This window comes from Amphiura filiformis, chromosome 12 (genome assembly GCF_039555335.1).
Source record: "Amphiura filiformis chromosome 12, Afil_fr2py, whole genome shotgun sequence".
NCBI lineage: Eukaryota > Metazoa > Echinodermata > Ophiuroidea > Amphilepidida > Amphiuridae > Amphiura > Amphiura filiformis.
Genome location: NC_092639.1, coordinates 64,944,514 through 64,960,227, shown reverse-complemented (window position 1 = coordinate 64,960,227; position 15,714 = coordinate 64,944,514). Strand labels below are relative to the sequence as shown.

General features: G+C 35.4%; 1 long non-coding RNA gene across 1 annotated transcript in view; it reads right to left on the bottom strand.

Moving 5' to 3' along the window:
* Positions 1-1,246: 1,246 nt before the first annotated feature.
* The window catches only part of LOC140166577 (uncharacterized), a 51,973-nt gene continuing 37,505 nt past the window's right edge, over positions 1,247-15,714 (bottom strand). Inside the window, exons 2-3 of the long non-coding RNA XR_011860885.1 lie at positions 10,619-10,683; positions 1,247-1,466 (exon numbers count right to left, since the gene is read on the bottom strand). This is a non-coding gene — a long non-coding RNA (uncharacterized lncRNA). The remainder of the gene's footprint in view (positions 1,467-10,618; positions 10,684-15,714) is intronic.

Genomic DNA, 15,714 nt, shown 5'->3' with positions numbered 1-15,714 from the left:
TCCCTTGCAGTTTATGTAGAACCCTTTCAGACCAGTCATGGAATTTTGCAAAAAATATTCCATACTAAATGTCAAGTCTGTATATAAGTATAAGGCGTGTTCTATTTCCCTTATAATGTCCAAAATCAATAAAACATGTTGATAACAAATATATTCAATTCTGAGTTCCTGCCAGAACATACAAAACAATCCGTAAAGGTTTTCTTGAGAATAACACTAAGGCCCCGCAGACTTCAACATCATTACATCAATGTCCAATTTGTCTGTACTGTATATTAATCAAATCATGTTCTGGCAAATTGCATTTGATTATACTTCAGTTTAGGTAACATTCATTTCCCAAAGGGCGTATTCCTTTGTCCTTTTGCATACATGTTAAATGAAAACAAGAATTCAATCGAACACTGATCAAGGAAATGATGTCTACGGTTCTGTGTCTGTAGGAGGGGTTGGTGCTTTCAGCTACTATGACTATTTGCACCAATGACGCATACGGTCATATTATTGTATTACCGGTTAGAAACAATGTAACAGTACAGTTGCTGCTACTGCCTGACAACTTGTTTGTAGTTTGCAAAAAGGCAATGCTTTACATGTTTCTCCTTTTTTGTCTCCTCCGTTTTGTCATTCGTATGGACGTACGTTAGATCAGGAATTTCTTAAAACCCACTTTAGAATCTCTGATCTCTGATCAGCTTTATTATATCAAAATATGACAATCATGAAAACTTGTAGTTTGTTGACCAGTATTACAGTTAGAATCCACTTAAATGCACAAAACTGTCCTCGTATACAACTCATCATAAGTTTTTATAGACAAAAATATTAATAGCATTCAAAAGGAAATTAGCATATTTCATCTTCAAACCGAGTTTTCTTTTTCGACAAAAGTGCTTGTGTTTGTCTACGAATGTCATCGCAATCCGCAGTATGTGTTAAATTGTCATAAGAAGGAGGATATGTTTCTTTGAAACAACGACACATATCTGCGTTGTCTCCGTGTTCGGGACAAAAGCATATTTCATGGGCTCCACGACCCATCATTTTATGGCTCGCCAATGTACCTGCTCTGTATTCCTCCCTGAATTCTCGCAATTCCACCTGTGCTTTCCTGATGTCCCGTTTTGTGCCTCTGACCAAGTAATACAGGATTAATACCATCATGACGAGGGCTACGGCGGCAAATGTAACAAAACCGATCACCATTCCTTTTTGGAAGCTATCAAGGCCTTGTTCGCGTCTTTCAAATTCACCAAAGTCAGCAACACCTCCTGGTGATGAGGCTGAACCCAATGTCGTCACTATGATACAGATTATGGAGAGAGCAACTATGAAGTGTAGATTCGGAGAAGTTAACTCACGAAATGATTCCATTATTGCTGTTAACATATTGGTATTCTTGCAGATTGACTTCAATACTTGTAGCAATTATTGCGTTGTTTATGTAACAGTAGAGTCAGCCATGACTGCAAATAACAAGAGAAAAAATTTAATTAAATTAGTATAGGAAAATTGTCACAGACTTCCGATGATTAAAGTCCGGTTCAGACTTCACATCGCAGTGCGTGGGGATGTTGTGATACTTTTGAAACATCGCAGCATGGCGCGTTGAAATTAAAATGCATATTTTAATTTCATCGCGCGATGCTGTGATGTTTTAAAAGCATGTGGGGTCTGCATTTCATTTTATGGCCATTCTGCCGATCACAAGCGTTCATGGTTGCGATATCGCAGTTGAACAAAATCCAACTCCATCGCAGACCGAAATTTCCACCGAGCGATGAAAATTTTCACCGCCGAGCTCGTAAATGCCTGTTTTCAGTTTTTATAGCATCGCAGCATCGCATCGCGCTGCGATGTGGAGTCTAATTCGGACTTGACATACGAATATGACATAAACACTTCACGTGATTTCATACTTCGAGTATAGCGACAAGTGATTGTTTTAGCCAATTAAGTGAATTGAATCATACATTACAGTGCAATACCTATTCAGGTATTCAGCTATCGTACAGAGTGTTCAACGTGTAGCGACAGTACAGTAAACTTGGCATTTGTAATATGCATTTTATTAAATAGTCCATGCCTTCCGGGAGTTTAGTTGCAACGGTTGCAGTTTCATAAGCATAAAGATATTCTGTTCCATATATATATCATGTTGCATGTTATCATTATTGAACAATTCACTGATAATATTTTTTTCAGATTCCATTTGCAATTTATCATGAAAGATCTTCATTAATACCTACAGAACGAAATGTAAAATATATCGTCTAAGGTATTAAGTTACAGATCCATTTCTGCAGAGTAATGGATTATGTGGTCTTATTTAGTTAATTGCCAATTAGTTTTACCGTCTTTTTTATTCATTCGTGTTATATCTTGTACTGTTAATAATTTTCATTTTGCAGAATGTATTAAATTACTTTCGTCCTTTACCCTAGATATAATTAGATCTTGAAGAACTTGAAGTAATCAAATAAGTTTTATTTCAGAGCATCCGAATTTTCAAAAAGATTTCATATGAGGTTCAAGATGAAATAGGAGTTTGAGATGTTTGCGAAATACAGGTTACACCTCATGAAAATTCTTTGAAATCAGATTTAAAAAAAACAGAAACATATTTATGTTTTCGGGACCTCGAGAGCTGAGGAGGGATTGATTGTTGATATTGGTTCTTCGAGACAATTAGAATAACATAAGCTCCTATGTGCCTCCCAAAAGTGTGGACTAACTCCAGGAGGAGGTAAAACCATAACACAGGGGTCATAGACTGGTTCAATTTAGTGAATATCGCGTTCATAGCGGCAAGTATGCGTAAAAGTTGGCAACCAGTTTATATTTGTTAATTTGGGTATGCTGAACTCGGATCTGTGGATCTGTTGTCAGCCAAGTAATATTTTGATACCGTGACCCTGAAAAAGACCCCTAAATGACCCCATAGGATCGCATAGGGGGCAAAAAGTAATTTTATTCCAATTACACTTTCAAACATGTTAAATTACGCGTCTGGCCCCATGGATCTCAGAAATGTAATATTTGTGCGTTTACGACCTATCGTTAAGAAGTTATGGGGGCACAAAAGGTCCCAAGTCGATTTGCTTATTGTGTATGGGTCAAAAGTCAAAGTTGCTCAAAGTTACACTATTTGAGATGTTTAGTTAGCATGTTACACAACAAAATATAGTAAAATTATTCTTTTCCTGAATCCCTTGAACTTGAGGAACAGTTTGCATCCACTTTTACGAAAATCGAAGCAACTTTCTCATCCCCTGTATTGACCTGCTGAGCATCATAACTTGCTAATTTTATGTGCTGCGTGCATATATGTTACATTTTGTGATCCTTATCAATATGTATATATTGCAATTATTTATAACTCAATAACTGAATGTATCGATATATTGAAGTAAAACAAAAACCAAATTGGGCTTTTGTGGTACATGTGAACGAAAACGTTTAAATCAACCAAATCAACCAATTATATTAAAATTACTGGGACGTGTAGCTGATTTGTTATCAGCTAAATCTTTTCAATACATTTTTCTTACGTCCAAGTTCAATAATATAAATTATATCAATGCTGATTTTTATCACAAAATACTAAGGTCACACAAAATGTGTGTCAGTTTCGTTTGCCTTACAATAATAAATGTGGTAGTTTATTATAACCGCAGCTCATTTAGAACATCAACACAGATGGAATTTGCACGGGATGTACTTTTTCTGCCATTCGTTGTGAAAATTCTATTAAATTTCACATTAATCACCTTACTGTCAGAGACAAAATCAATTAAGGAAGTCGCAACACTCAGGAGAAAGTATCTGTTTGATATGGCCATGTGCATGGTTTGGCAAACGTACAGTTCTATATATTTTCCTGCCGACAAAGACATAGGGCCATATGGATTTGGCGCGAAGTTCAACGACACATTTCTCGCGAAAAGCGTAGTTTCAGATTTCAGGCAGTAGTTATGTTTGGAAATAAAGATACGTGTTTCATCTGATTTATGTTAGTTTCTGTGAGTATGCAAATCATCAGGAGCACTCGACACTTGCCTGGTGCAAATTGGCTACGGTGCGTAAGTTCTAACACATCCGTTACTTGACTGGACGCTAACACCCCGCCTCATATAGATGGCGGATACCTTCAAAATACGCCTTAGATAATACGCCTAACCTTTGACGTCTAAGATGCAATCATAGACGTCTAAGATGCAATCTTAGGCGTCTCAGAATTTCGCTGTAGACTTAAGTCAACGAATCACAGGACCAGAAATTCCAAACATCCAATCATCTTAGGCGAATTCAATTATTGACCAATAAAATCTTAGACGCCTAAGATTTTACACGCCTAAGATTTATCTTAGACGTCCAAGATTGACCATTTGACCGTGACTAGTGGTAGGTATGTAAATTTAAAGACAATCCATTTCCAAAACCAATAGAGTTACCCCCCCTCCCCCGCATTTAAATGGAGTGTTTTGAACAATCGTATTCCCTTTAGATAATTTATTGTTGCTAATATGTAAACATTACTTTATCTTCATTTTCTATGGGGTGTGTGAACCTGGGGGTGGGGTGGTCGTAGGGGGTGGGTTGGCGGTTGTGCAATTTTACACCCTTACACCATGCTTGCATACAATTGTATGAACTTCACTTCGCTGCAAAAATGCTGCCTACCAAACCTAATACCCTTGGACATAGGCGCCATGGCTACAGAGCTATGTGCTCTCTAGCCAGGCGCACCTGTACGCCCTAATATAACCCCAAACCAAGTCATGTAGTTCACGACAGGCCCAAAAACCATTGCACATCTGGATGTCTTAAAATATTTAAATGAACGCAGTGATTTCACACAAAACCTAATAGTAGCAATAATAGTGAAGTAAAATAACAAGCCATCATAGAAATATATGTGGGTCCAGCGTTCGAAATAGGGCCGGTCATCCGGCCATTGGCCTGTAACCTTTTTGGGCGGGCCGGTAAATTTCATGACTAGCTGTCTAGTTGTGGCCGGCAACTTTTTAAAGCTCAAAGTTTTAGTTTTTAAACATGATTCGTGAATAATGCATCGTCTTATTAATTATTAAATCACTTACGAAGCACGGTTTAAAATAAATTTAATAGTTTCAATTCGACAAAATCAGTCCCGATCTTGACAGAGACATTTCAAAGGTTTTATATATACCAACGTATTTCGTCATAGTAACGATATGCCCGTTTTGAACAGCCTGAGTCGGACTCTACAGTCTCTGACATCAGTAATATGGATCCTAATTGAATTATGTAAGAAGTTTACGGTGGAGTGGGCGTACTTGGGACTCTGAAAAATTATACCTGTATTTAGGGATTTTTCAACCTAAAAAATGCGGCTGTTTTTGACCATCTTATTTTTACCTAAAGAACAGATGATTAAACAGTTTTTGACAAACAAATTTCACATCAGGACCCTGCATGTTTAGGGATTTTTTTTTTCAAATCGGGACCCATGTTTAAGTTCAGACTCCTAAACTACCCGTAGTAGCCTACACGTCCCTAAAGTACCTATTCAGAATTATAATTATACAATTCATTTTAAATATCATAACAAATAACTCCTTGGTTTAAAACGTCAGTACACAGCAAACACAAAACGTTTTCGACATCATTTGAAAAAGGTTAGACTAGGTTGCCAGAAAACGTTTAAATGTGGGGTTATATAAAGGGTATTAGACATTTTCATGACATTCATAAACATTTTTTGATAACTTGTTTGCAGAAAATATTTCCAATAACATTTTGAAAACATTTTAAAAATATTTTTGTGGGTGTTTTCATGCAAAACGTTTTAAAACATTTTCATGAACTTTATACATGTATAACCCGACATTTAATGTTATTAAAACGTTTTAACCAAAACACAAAACACAAAATATAACATGTTTAAAACGTTCTAAAAACGTTTTGTGTTTGTTGTGTACTAAACTTGCTGTAACTTGACGGAAATAATTATGTTGATATGTGCCCCAGCTTATAATTTCTCGTTTCAAAGCTCTAAAATCTTTTGGCCTAACTTTTCACCCGGGCCTGTAACTTTTCAGAGTTACAGGGCCGGCGGCTGACCTGTAATTTTTGAGGCATATTTTGAACACTGTGCGGGTCATTTAAAGATGTAGCAGCTAGGTAAGTCGCAATATACATATCAACGTGTCCTCATCTGTTCCCTAGACGTAATAGCAATGTTGTTCCCTATCAAAACAATTCTCTACCAAAGTAAATGCTATATAAATAGTACGTTAACATATGTCTTTGCAAATCACAATCTTAAGGTTATATTTTTCATTGGATGAGAAAACTGCCTAAAGGATATATTGGTTATTATCAGATAGGTCATTTAATATTGCTGTATGTAGATGTTCATTCCACAACTAAGTGATTGATTTATTGAAAACGTAATTATTATCCGAAAAGGTATCACGTATAAGAATTTACGAAAACTGTTGCTGAATAAATAAGGGCGCCGAAAGAGATTTGAAAATAACGAAAAAGGATAGTGACAAGTGTCAAATTAAAGGTGCATGACCCGATCGACAGTCTCATCCTCCATTTGTCTTCATCAAAATTGAGATTTTGGTATCAGAAAAAAGCTCAAGTGAAAAAGTGAAATTTAACGCCCAAGATATTTCTTGTGAAAATGGTGTGAACAAAAACGTAGTGATTTGTGGTAACCGCATTGAACGCATTATGTACTATCCTATAGGACAGTGTAATGGGCTATTACAGAAAAAAAAGGCACATACCCTATAGAAGACAAATTTGACACATCTAACCTCGTAAATCAAAAATTTTGGGAATCCCATGTCTTGGTTCTACCTTCAAGTAAGGACTCACGAAATAGGGTAGGTGCCGTTAATTTCTGTAATAGCCCATTATTTATTTATTTATTTATTATTCCCCCCCCCCAAATATTTCATAATGCAGAACCATTTCCCACCACGCTAGTAGATGCCATAGTTAAGTAGTGTTTGAGTTGGTGTGGGTGGGGGAGGAGATATAATTATAGATAGTCGATAACCGATAATCAATGATCAATCAGTTATCAACGTTCAGTTAAATTCTAAACCGTAGCACGCAAATGATGAAAAAGACTCTCATGTTCAAATGGCTAAGGATGATATCCTTGTGGATACTGGGGGGGTATTGATTATCGATAATCAATTATCGATTATAGATAATCAATAATCGATAATCAATCATTTAACAATTATTCAATGTTGAAAAATGTATAGGCCTACGCAACCGACAAAACTGGGAATCGCTAAGGATGATTCCTTCTGGGTATGGGGGGGGCGTTTATGGCTAATTAATTATCGATTATCGATAATCAATTATCGATTATCGATAATCAATTATCGATTATCGATAATCAATTATCGATTATCGATAATCAATTATCGATTATCGATCATCAATCATTACTTTATCAATATCCAATGTTTAAAAATGTATAGATAGACCTACGCAACCGACAAAACGGGATATCTGCATTAATTTGAAAATATGATTTTCTCCAAAGTGCTAGAAAAGCACACTCTTTGACCATTTCTATGCACATCGTATCTCTTGCAACCCGAAGGAACGAAGTTTGTTTCCGTTTTGGATTTCAATCATCATATCCGTGGGCACGTGGTACTCTATTATTTTTGAAAGCCATCCGAGTCTCCATTTTGACAAAAGGATAAAAACAAAAATAGTTTTAACATTGTCATCTATGTAAGAAAAATCACAAAACTGTCTTTTTCTCAAGAAAAAAAATTGGGACTCGAAGATAAATTTTCTTCAAACTCGTTTTTTAGAATCTTTATATATGCTTTATAACTTTAAAAAAAAAAATCCAAGTTTATACTCCATCTAAATGATTTCGTATGCGCTAATCCGAACTCAAACCTAACCATTATCCTTCTAATAACCCTAACCCTAACCCTAATCCTAATTTCGTGTAAAATAAGGCCTACATGATGAAGAAATAACCAAACTGTATTAGAATATTGGAAACTAACTCAATAATAGCCTCATACCCCAACTCTGCCTGCTGCTTTAGCTTCACTCTTGAATCTCTGTTATGAACTGTGACAGAAGATTGATATGCAACCTCTCAGAGCGTCCGAAGTTTTGAGTCACGTGACCTTGCTCTGTATGGGCTATTACAGAAAAAAAAGACAAATTTGACACATCTAACCTCGTAAATCAAAAAAAAATTATTTTGGGAATCCCATGTCTTCTATAGGGTAGGTGCCGTTAATTTCTGTAATAGCCCAATACACAGATCTGATTCCCATGCCAAAACAGCCGGAGCAATACAACTCAAAATTTAGAAACATATTGTTTTTAATTCTAGACCTCAATGTAAAATAGAAAACAGAACGTAAAAGGTCGGACCACAACTCTTTAAGGTAATAAAGGACACAGGTGTATATAAAGGTTGGTATTCATGGGCTGGAGTGCCGGAGTGCCGCAATACCACTCCTCCATATCTCTGACGAAGCGTTCTAGAAAGACACAACCCACGGGTGGGTCACTAATAAACCTTTCAATGTTGTCAATGCTGCGCAGACACTTCGATTTCCCACCCAGAAGAAGTATTTATCACCCACCTGCTTCAAAAATCGTATATTAATCACTGATAGCTGATAAGACACGTCCAATTCCTGCCTAAAACAAGGGAAGATGGGACTCTTATCGATCACCAATCTGTTGCACAAAAATACCATAATGAATGATCTCCCCTTTTGGAATATGCCTTTAAAAATAATCTGTAACGAGCAGTGTTCATGAGAAAAGTGATACCTCTTTTCGAATATAACTATCAATTTATTTATTTAACAGTAATAAATAAATAAATATATAATAATACTTAATTTAAATTTATTTATTTATTTATTATTTTTATTTATTAATACGTATTCGCCTTTAACTGTAACTTCAGAATGATCACAATCACGTGTTTTTTTGTTCGATTTATCTTCATTTTTGAAACAAATAATTTTGGCAAGGGCAAAATTTCAAGCATCTCAACGATATGGCTATACTAAATGTGCAACTGTTGACTTCAGAATCAATTTTCCCGTCAAAGCAATAATTTTTCTTTTCAAATTTACTGAAAACATAAGAACCGTTAATCAAATTTGAAAGCTTCAGGCGGAGCTAGGCGGTTAATGTCACGAGAACATTGGAAATGAAAATAATGGAGAAATGATAAACTCACGAATTTCATCTCATTGAACAAAACTACTAGGTGATACATAGGGGTGCTGTTAATGGATGAGGGTAATGCAACATATAAATTCTATTTATAACATTGGACAGATACATAACAAAATTGTAGTCAGAACATGCATGGTATTCTGTGTGCACTTGTCGCCTGAAGGGGCATCAATGCTAGATACATGTTAGAGGAAATAGAAAATAAAGTGGAGTCTAGGTTAGCTTATGTTTACAAAGCAAACGCAGAATATATTTGATTGTTAGGTGAGACAGAATAACACGACTATTGTTTAGTCAAGCTCATTTTCTGACATCTATTTCTGGAAAGTGATGGTTTGGTTCACTTGTACTATCTAACACTTGATGAAGGAAAAAAAGAAGTAGCTAAAAATACTGGAAACCTCTAGCTACATAATGTTTATGTACCAAAAATGTCTTGCAGATTAATTCGTTTGGCAAAAATATCGTCAATGAATATTTGAATTTCGTTCTGGTATACCAGAATGAAATTACAACAATGGCCTATTGAACAGTGTAATACACATAATCATGCATAACTCGCAAACGCAAAATCGGAATCAATTGAAATGTTGGGAAAAAACTTTTTTCGTGGATACCTACTGCAAAAATGCCATACAAAGAGGATGCTAGGATCACGAAGTCCTCCTTTAAATTTTCCCTGTGTTCATGGTGTTACTTAAATTTCCCCTAGTAACAAATGTGACCTTGAATGTTTTTGCATGTGGGCTAATTTGGGGAAGGAGAATATTACAGGAGATTTAAAAAATATAAATAATAAACAAAGAGCAGCTAAATAACGAGAAGGTAAATCTCCTGTGACACAATTGGATAATTTATTAATTCAGTAGTGAACATTTCTTATATAAAAATATCGCGCAACTAATGCCAGTGACTACAACGATATAGCTATTTTCTTGATTAATCTTGCAAAGGACAATACTCAGGAGGCTGGTTGCGACTTAGGAGGATGCCTGGCGGATACGTCTTCACAATATACACTCCCGAGTAAAGTACTCTCCGCGGTCATGGTCAGCGAAACCGACAGATCGAAAACTTTTATTAAGATGTATAGCTAATGCATTCAAATAAAAATACAGGTTAGTATTGCTTAAATGGCTTTTAATTAAAGTGAGTCATAAATTTTAAGAAATTACATTATATAATGCTGTCTAGTTGAGTACTGTACATGTAGTATTAACCACACTACCTTGTGCAATACTGATACCTGCAACTTATTACTAGATTACTGTTATCATAATATCACTACATTATACGAGTTGTCGACAGATGCTACTAAAACATCACTATGCCATTTTCTCGCCCTGAAATTTAATTCAAACTGCGTACTTACCAAATTACGAGTATGTATGTGGTCATAGGTTGGTCTGATATTGCTTTGAACTTTCGTTTGATCGTCTGTAAGATATAAAACATATATTGCTCCATTAGACATTTCCAGTGCTTTATAACTACACAACCACTTTTATCCTTTTCTTTTTAATTTTTATGTAATTAGAGTGTTTATGGTTGTCAGGTTAGAGGTCTTAATTGTCTCCTCATTTCGTTCACAAATCCATTAAAACAAAGAAATGGAAGCAAAGAAACTGGGTCGGTCAAAGAAATGTCAAATAGTAGCATTTATATGCAATGACCAGTGCCCTAGATTAAACCATAGGAATTTGCACGACGATGTACGTCGATCACTTTATGCTTCAATTTAATGTGATTTGACGTATACTATGATGAGTAAAGCCATTAGCTAATAGTGGGCTGAGATCAAACAAAATTAGCTGATTGATTTGCTTTCTACCTGGTATTTTTTTATCAATTGGTAAGGTTAATCCACCTTAGTAGAACTATACATGAGATATAAGAGTCTTTAAAAAGCGAGATACGACAGAATGTAATGATCCCCATGTATCAGAAACAGAATGGCAAAACATTCCTGCTGATCGAGTAGGTGGCATTTTCGCTGGATGTCGGTGCTTCCGGACATATCTGCTTAACGTACCACAAACACCTTATAATAACATCAACATCCTCATTTTTGCGAAAGCGTTTAATTAATGTCCATATAAAGTGCATAAAACGCATAAAGGTTCTTTGAAATGTTATCGGTTAACTTTATCGTATCAAGGTTGTCGTATGAATGCACAAATCCACATGTAAGACTGAGAACATCCTGTGTGTGTGTCTAAAAGCGTTCGTTTTCAAATATCATCGTATACAATTCTGAGCAATGGCAATCGTTTTATTACTTATAATTGGACTCACATGTGTGTAAAACGTGATGTTCTTAACTCAATAGAATATACAAGAATGAAGCGTCCAGCGACTTTGCTGATATTAATTACACTTTGAGAACACTTTATAAGTTTTGAACATTATAATAGTAGTCTATAATTTGAGATGAAAGTTTTATAACAGGAGGAAATCTACCTGGGCAGTTCAGTATGAAGCTTCTGTCGAAGAAAAATTCCTCGAAATACTACGTATTTCCTTTCGCAGAACAATTGCTTTAAAAAGACAGCTTTTTTTCTTTGTATTGACGCACAAATAAGCAAGAGAACATCCTGTTTATTGCTTTGAAAAATCATAAATAAATTTTAACTATTTCAACTCGAAAATTCTTAGATATATCACTGACTTTGTTTCGTCGAATTATACATTATAAATCTTTACATACCATTTGTGTGATAAATTGTTTGTCTTTTGCTTTTAAAAATGGTACTTATTTCATTCTTAAAGATGAGAATAGTTTTGCTATAGGTCTCTTCGTTCATCCATAAATAAGTACTAGAGTGACCACTTGGCAATATGTCATCTTTATTCCGTTATATTTAGTCAATTCGACCTGATGTAGATCATAGAATTATAAAAGATATCCCTGGCAAGGCCCCCACTCAAACATAATAATATACATGTGTGTCCCAATGCCTTATACTGGTATAGACGTCAATTAATTTTATCCACACCTCTAACTGCTCATCCACTGTATGATTCTTCAATTCGCACAGCATTGAACGTGCAAGAAAAACGTACTTTCTTCCATCTATCATCACACATCACAAATTATCATATCTAGATAAATGTTTTAAACAATAGGTCCCACGACCTACCTACATAATGTGGATGTCGGTTGCCTGCGACCAGCACCTACAGTTATGGTTTTTATTATATATATATATATATATTTGAGGTGCAGTGTCAGACCAGTATTTCATTAATAATAGAAATCTATATTATCCCAAATAAATGTATTTCATTTATTACACAAAAATATTCTATAGAATTACGACCCAGGTCTTTATCCCTGTTCTTTGACATCTATGGTTCAATGCAAAGGTACCGCGTGAACGCACTAGTGCAGTTTTAACCTATTTACATAGGTGGGGTTACATCATCACTTCTACGGCGAATTGTACCTTTAAATACGTGTAAAGTTAATCCAATGTTAGCCTTTTGGCTTACCTTAAGCTTTGAAAAGCAACATTCCGCTTCTAAAGTAAGCAAAACTCAACACACCTCAAATGTTATGAAACCAAATCGCCATCTAAGGAAGACTATTTGAAATGTCTACGTTAACATTTTGAATGATAACAATGTTCTAAGTGGTTTTTCAATGACGGTCGTTCTGTATTATTCCATTCGTTGCTTAGCAACTATTCCCTGCTTCAAAGACGCTTTTTATGAAGGAAATATGGCATATTTATATGTATCTTTGTAATTCAGTAATTCAACCGTCCATATCCACGCGCCAACATTGACTGCATATGCATTATCAATAAGCAACATTATAACAAACAATTGTCCCTCGTCATTTGTAAGTGACGCAAAATTCCCAAGATACTTTTAATATTATATCTTTGTTTTCGAACTTTTGTGTTAATCTTATAACGATTTTCAACCACAATATTACTATGATTATGGTTAACTTTTCCGTACAAATTAATTTATTACTCTCCAAAATTGAAAATATATCGTTTAGAAGTATTTTAGCTTGTCATTCAAATGTTAAATAACAAGAATATAAAACCTCCCTCGCTCTTATTACCATGTCTGGTACTCAAAGCTCTTAATATGGTCAGCAACTGAGCCATAGAAACAAACACTTCAATATATATTAAGATTAACAGGAAACGTCAGGATGGGCGCAGAAAGGGGTTAGAGCAGCGGATATCAATGCCTCACACTCTATTTAAAATGCCTTACCAGAAACTATATAGAAACAGAAAGTGAACAATGCGAGAAAAAGAAAAGCAATTACGTGCAGTCTGGCCGAAGAATCAATCAAAACTTAACAAAACATTAAGTCTGCGTGCAACTTACCTAAGATACCGTTCATAAATACTGATCGATGCAATTTTAGCCCCCCGCCTTGTTTTTGGCATAAAAACTATGTGCCAACCCCATAGAAAAGCATATAAACTCAATTTTGTGAACGGCCTCATGATCAAGTGTGAACTAGACAAAAATTAGATTCAGATTAATAACGAATAAGTGATGGCTTCAAACCCAACTACCAGTCGATCGTAGGTGCCCTGCAAGGACAGGCTTTTTGTGCGGAACAATAGAGCGCTATTAAGACACCTGGGGTCCGTTTAGGTAAGACTTACGATCAAAACTACGATTGATTTAATAGGGGATTACGTGTGGTAGATCAAATGTAAATTTGATCACAAAGTTTTGAGAAACGGGGCCATGTTCCGTCCAGGGATGTTCTTTAACACCCGCCCGAATTCCAAGGACATTTAACTTTGCGGTCGGGCAGGTAAATTCTCAAAAGTGTCGGAAATTGAGGATGATGAACTATTAATATTGCAGCCATTAGCTGAGCTGAGAAGTCGTTTCCGAGCTTTTCTATTTCCACTTTTTAGTGATAAAGTGTTGAGAAAGTTACAAAATAATTGGGGTGTTCACGTCACTTTTTACCCAAAATCGGCGTAAGCGCACTTTTTCATTCGAAAAAGTCCACATTTTGAAAGTCCCACACGCTCCCAATAAATATGCGTACGAGCCTGACGATACTTTATTGTATTGGTTGAAAGTGCGTGTGAATCGTCGTGGAGAGTGAAAAACGTTGTCTTCGAAGTAAAATATAATACAAAAATCAGGAAAATGAATTATTTTCATGCATACCTACAAAAAGGCAATATGGTCATTAAGTTATGCATCTTGACTAAACTTATGGTCAGATATTTATTTCAGAGTTAATTATGAGTGTTAATTGTCAATCTTTAACACACAAAAATCCAAGATGTTAAATGTCATAGAACTTGAACCAATCAATCTTTAAACATTTCATTAATTTCATCATGGATACATCCATTTCCACGTTATTTTACATTTTAATGTTATCTTATAAGATGGCTCCGAATTTTAAAAGTTATTATCTGGTAGCCTAATTCTTGTTTCAATGAACATATATTCAAATGTAATTGAAGATCAAAATAGATTAATCAGTGCATAACCAGTCTAAACGCAGGACAACCGATTCTTTTGTTCTGCTTAGTCGCGCTAAAAGTCGATCGATACATGTTAAAATCAGCACAATTCCGAGATACACCTTTTTGCTATGAAATTTATTTTCTCGGTCAAATATAAAGCAAATTTTTTTTTTTCTTCAGTAATGTCAAATAAAAACATAGTGCTTGGATGAACATTTTTTTTTTTAAATCCTGGTGTTAAAATTAAGCATCAAATTGTGTCTTTTAGTGTGATATTTTTGATTTTTATAGGCCTTTAGTTCGCCCGTGAGCTTTTTACAGAATTCATTTTTAGCGTCTCAAACTAATATAGTTTGCTAAAGAAAGATATTTCCCACCTCTGTAAAGCACATCGTGTGGGTCTATATATTATAGTTTTGTCAGAATTTCCGTTTTGATTCCATAATTTTTGACTACCAGTTGAAATATTTTCAAATCCACGCGTGAAATCTTCGGCTAGTACTAGCATTGTGGATCGATATCTCTGGGTGCCCGGCCTGGATAGAGTGTTGCCAGAACTTCAATATAGCAAAGAAATTACCTGGTGTTTCAATTGTCATGAAGGTGACTGGGTATAGTGCCTTTAGTTTGTGTTTGTTTGAAATTGCTTAAACCCACCGAAAGTCATAATGAAGCAGCCAAAACAATACAAGGTTAAACATGGAAGTTTATAACAACCTATTATAATGACCTAAAGGAAAAATCATTTATGGCAACAATGAGCCTTGCATTGTAAGTCATGGTTAAAATGTGTTGAGTACCCACCCCACCCCCATAGGCCTACATAATATTACATACCGGTACCTTATAATATTTATATAGCACGGCTATAGCTATACATTTATAAAGTAGGTCCTATAGCGCTAAATTATGACAAATAGGCCTACACAAACCCGAACGCAAGTCTGAAGGGTGTAATGAAAATGCCAACCCGAGATGCCCGATGGGGGGGGGTCATTCA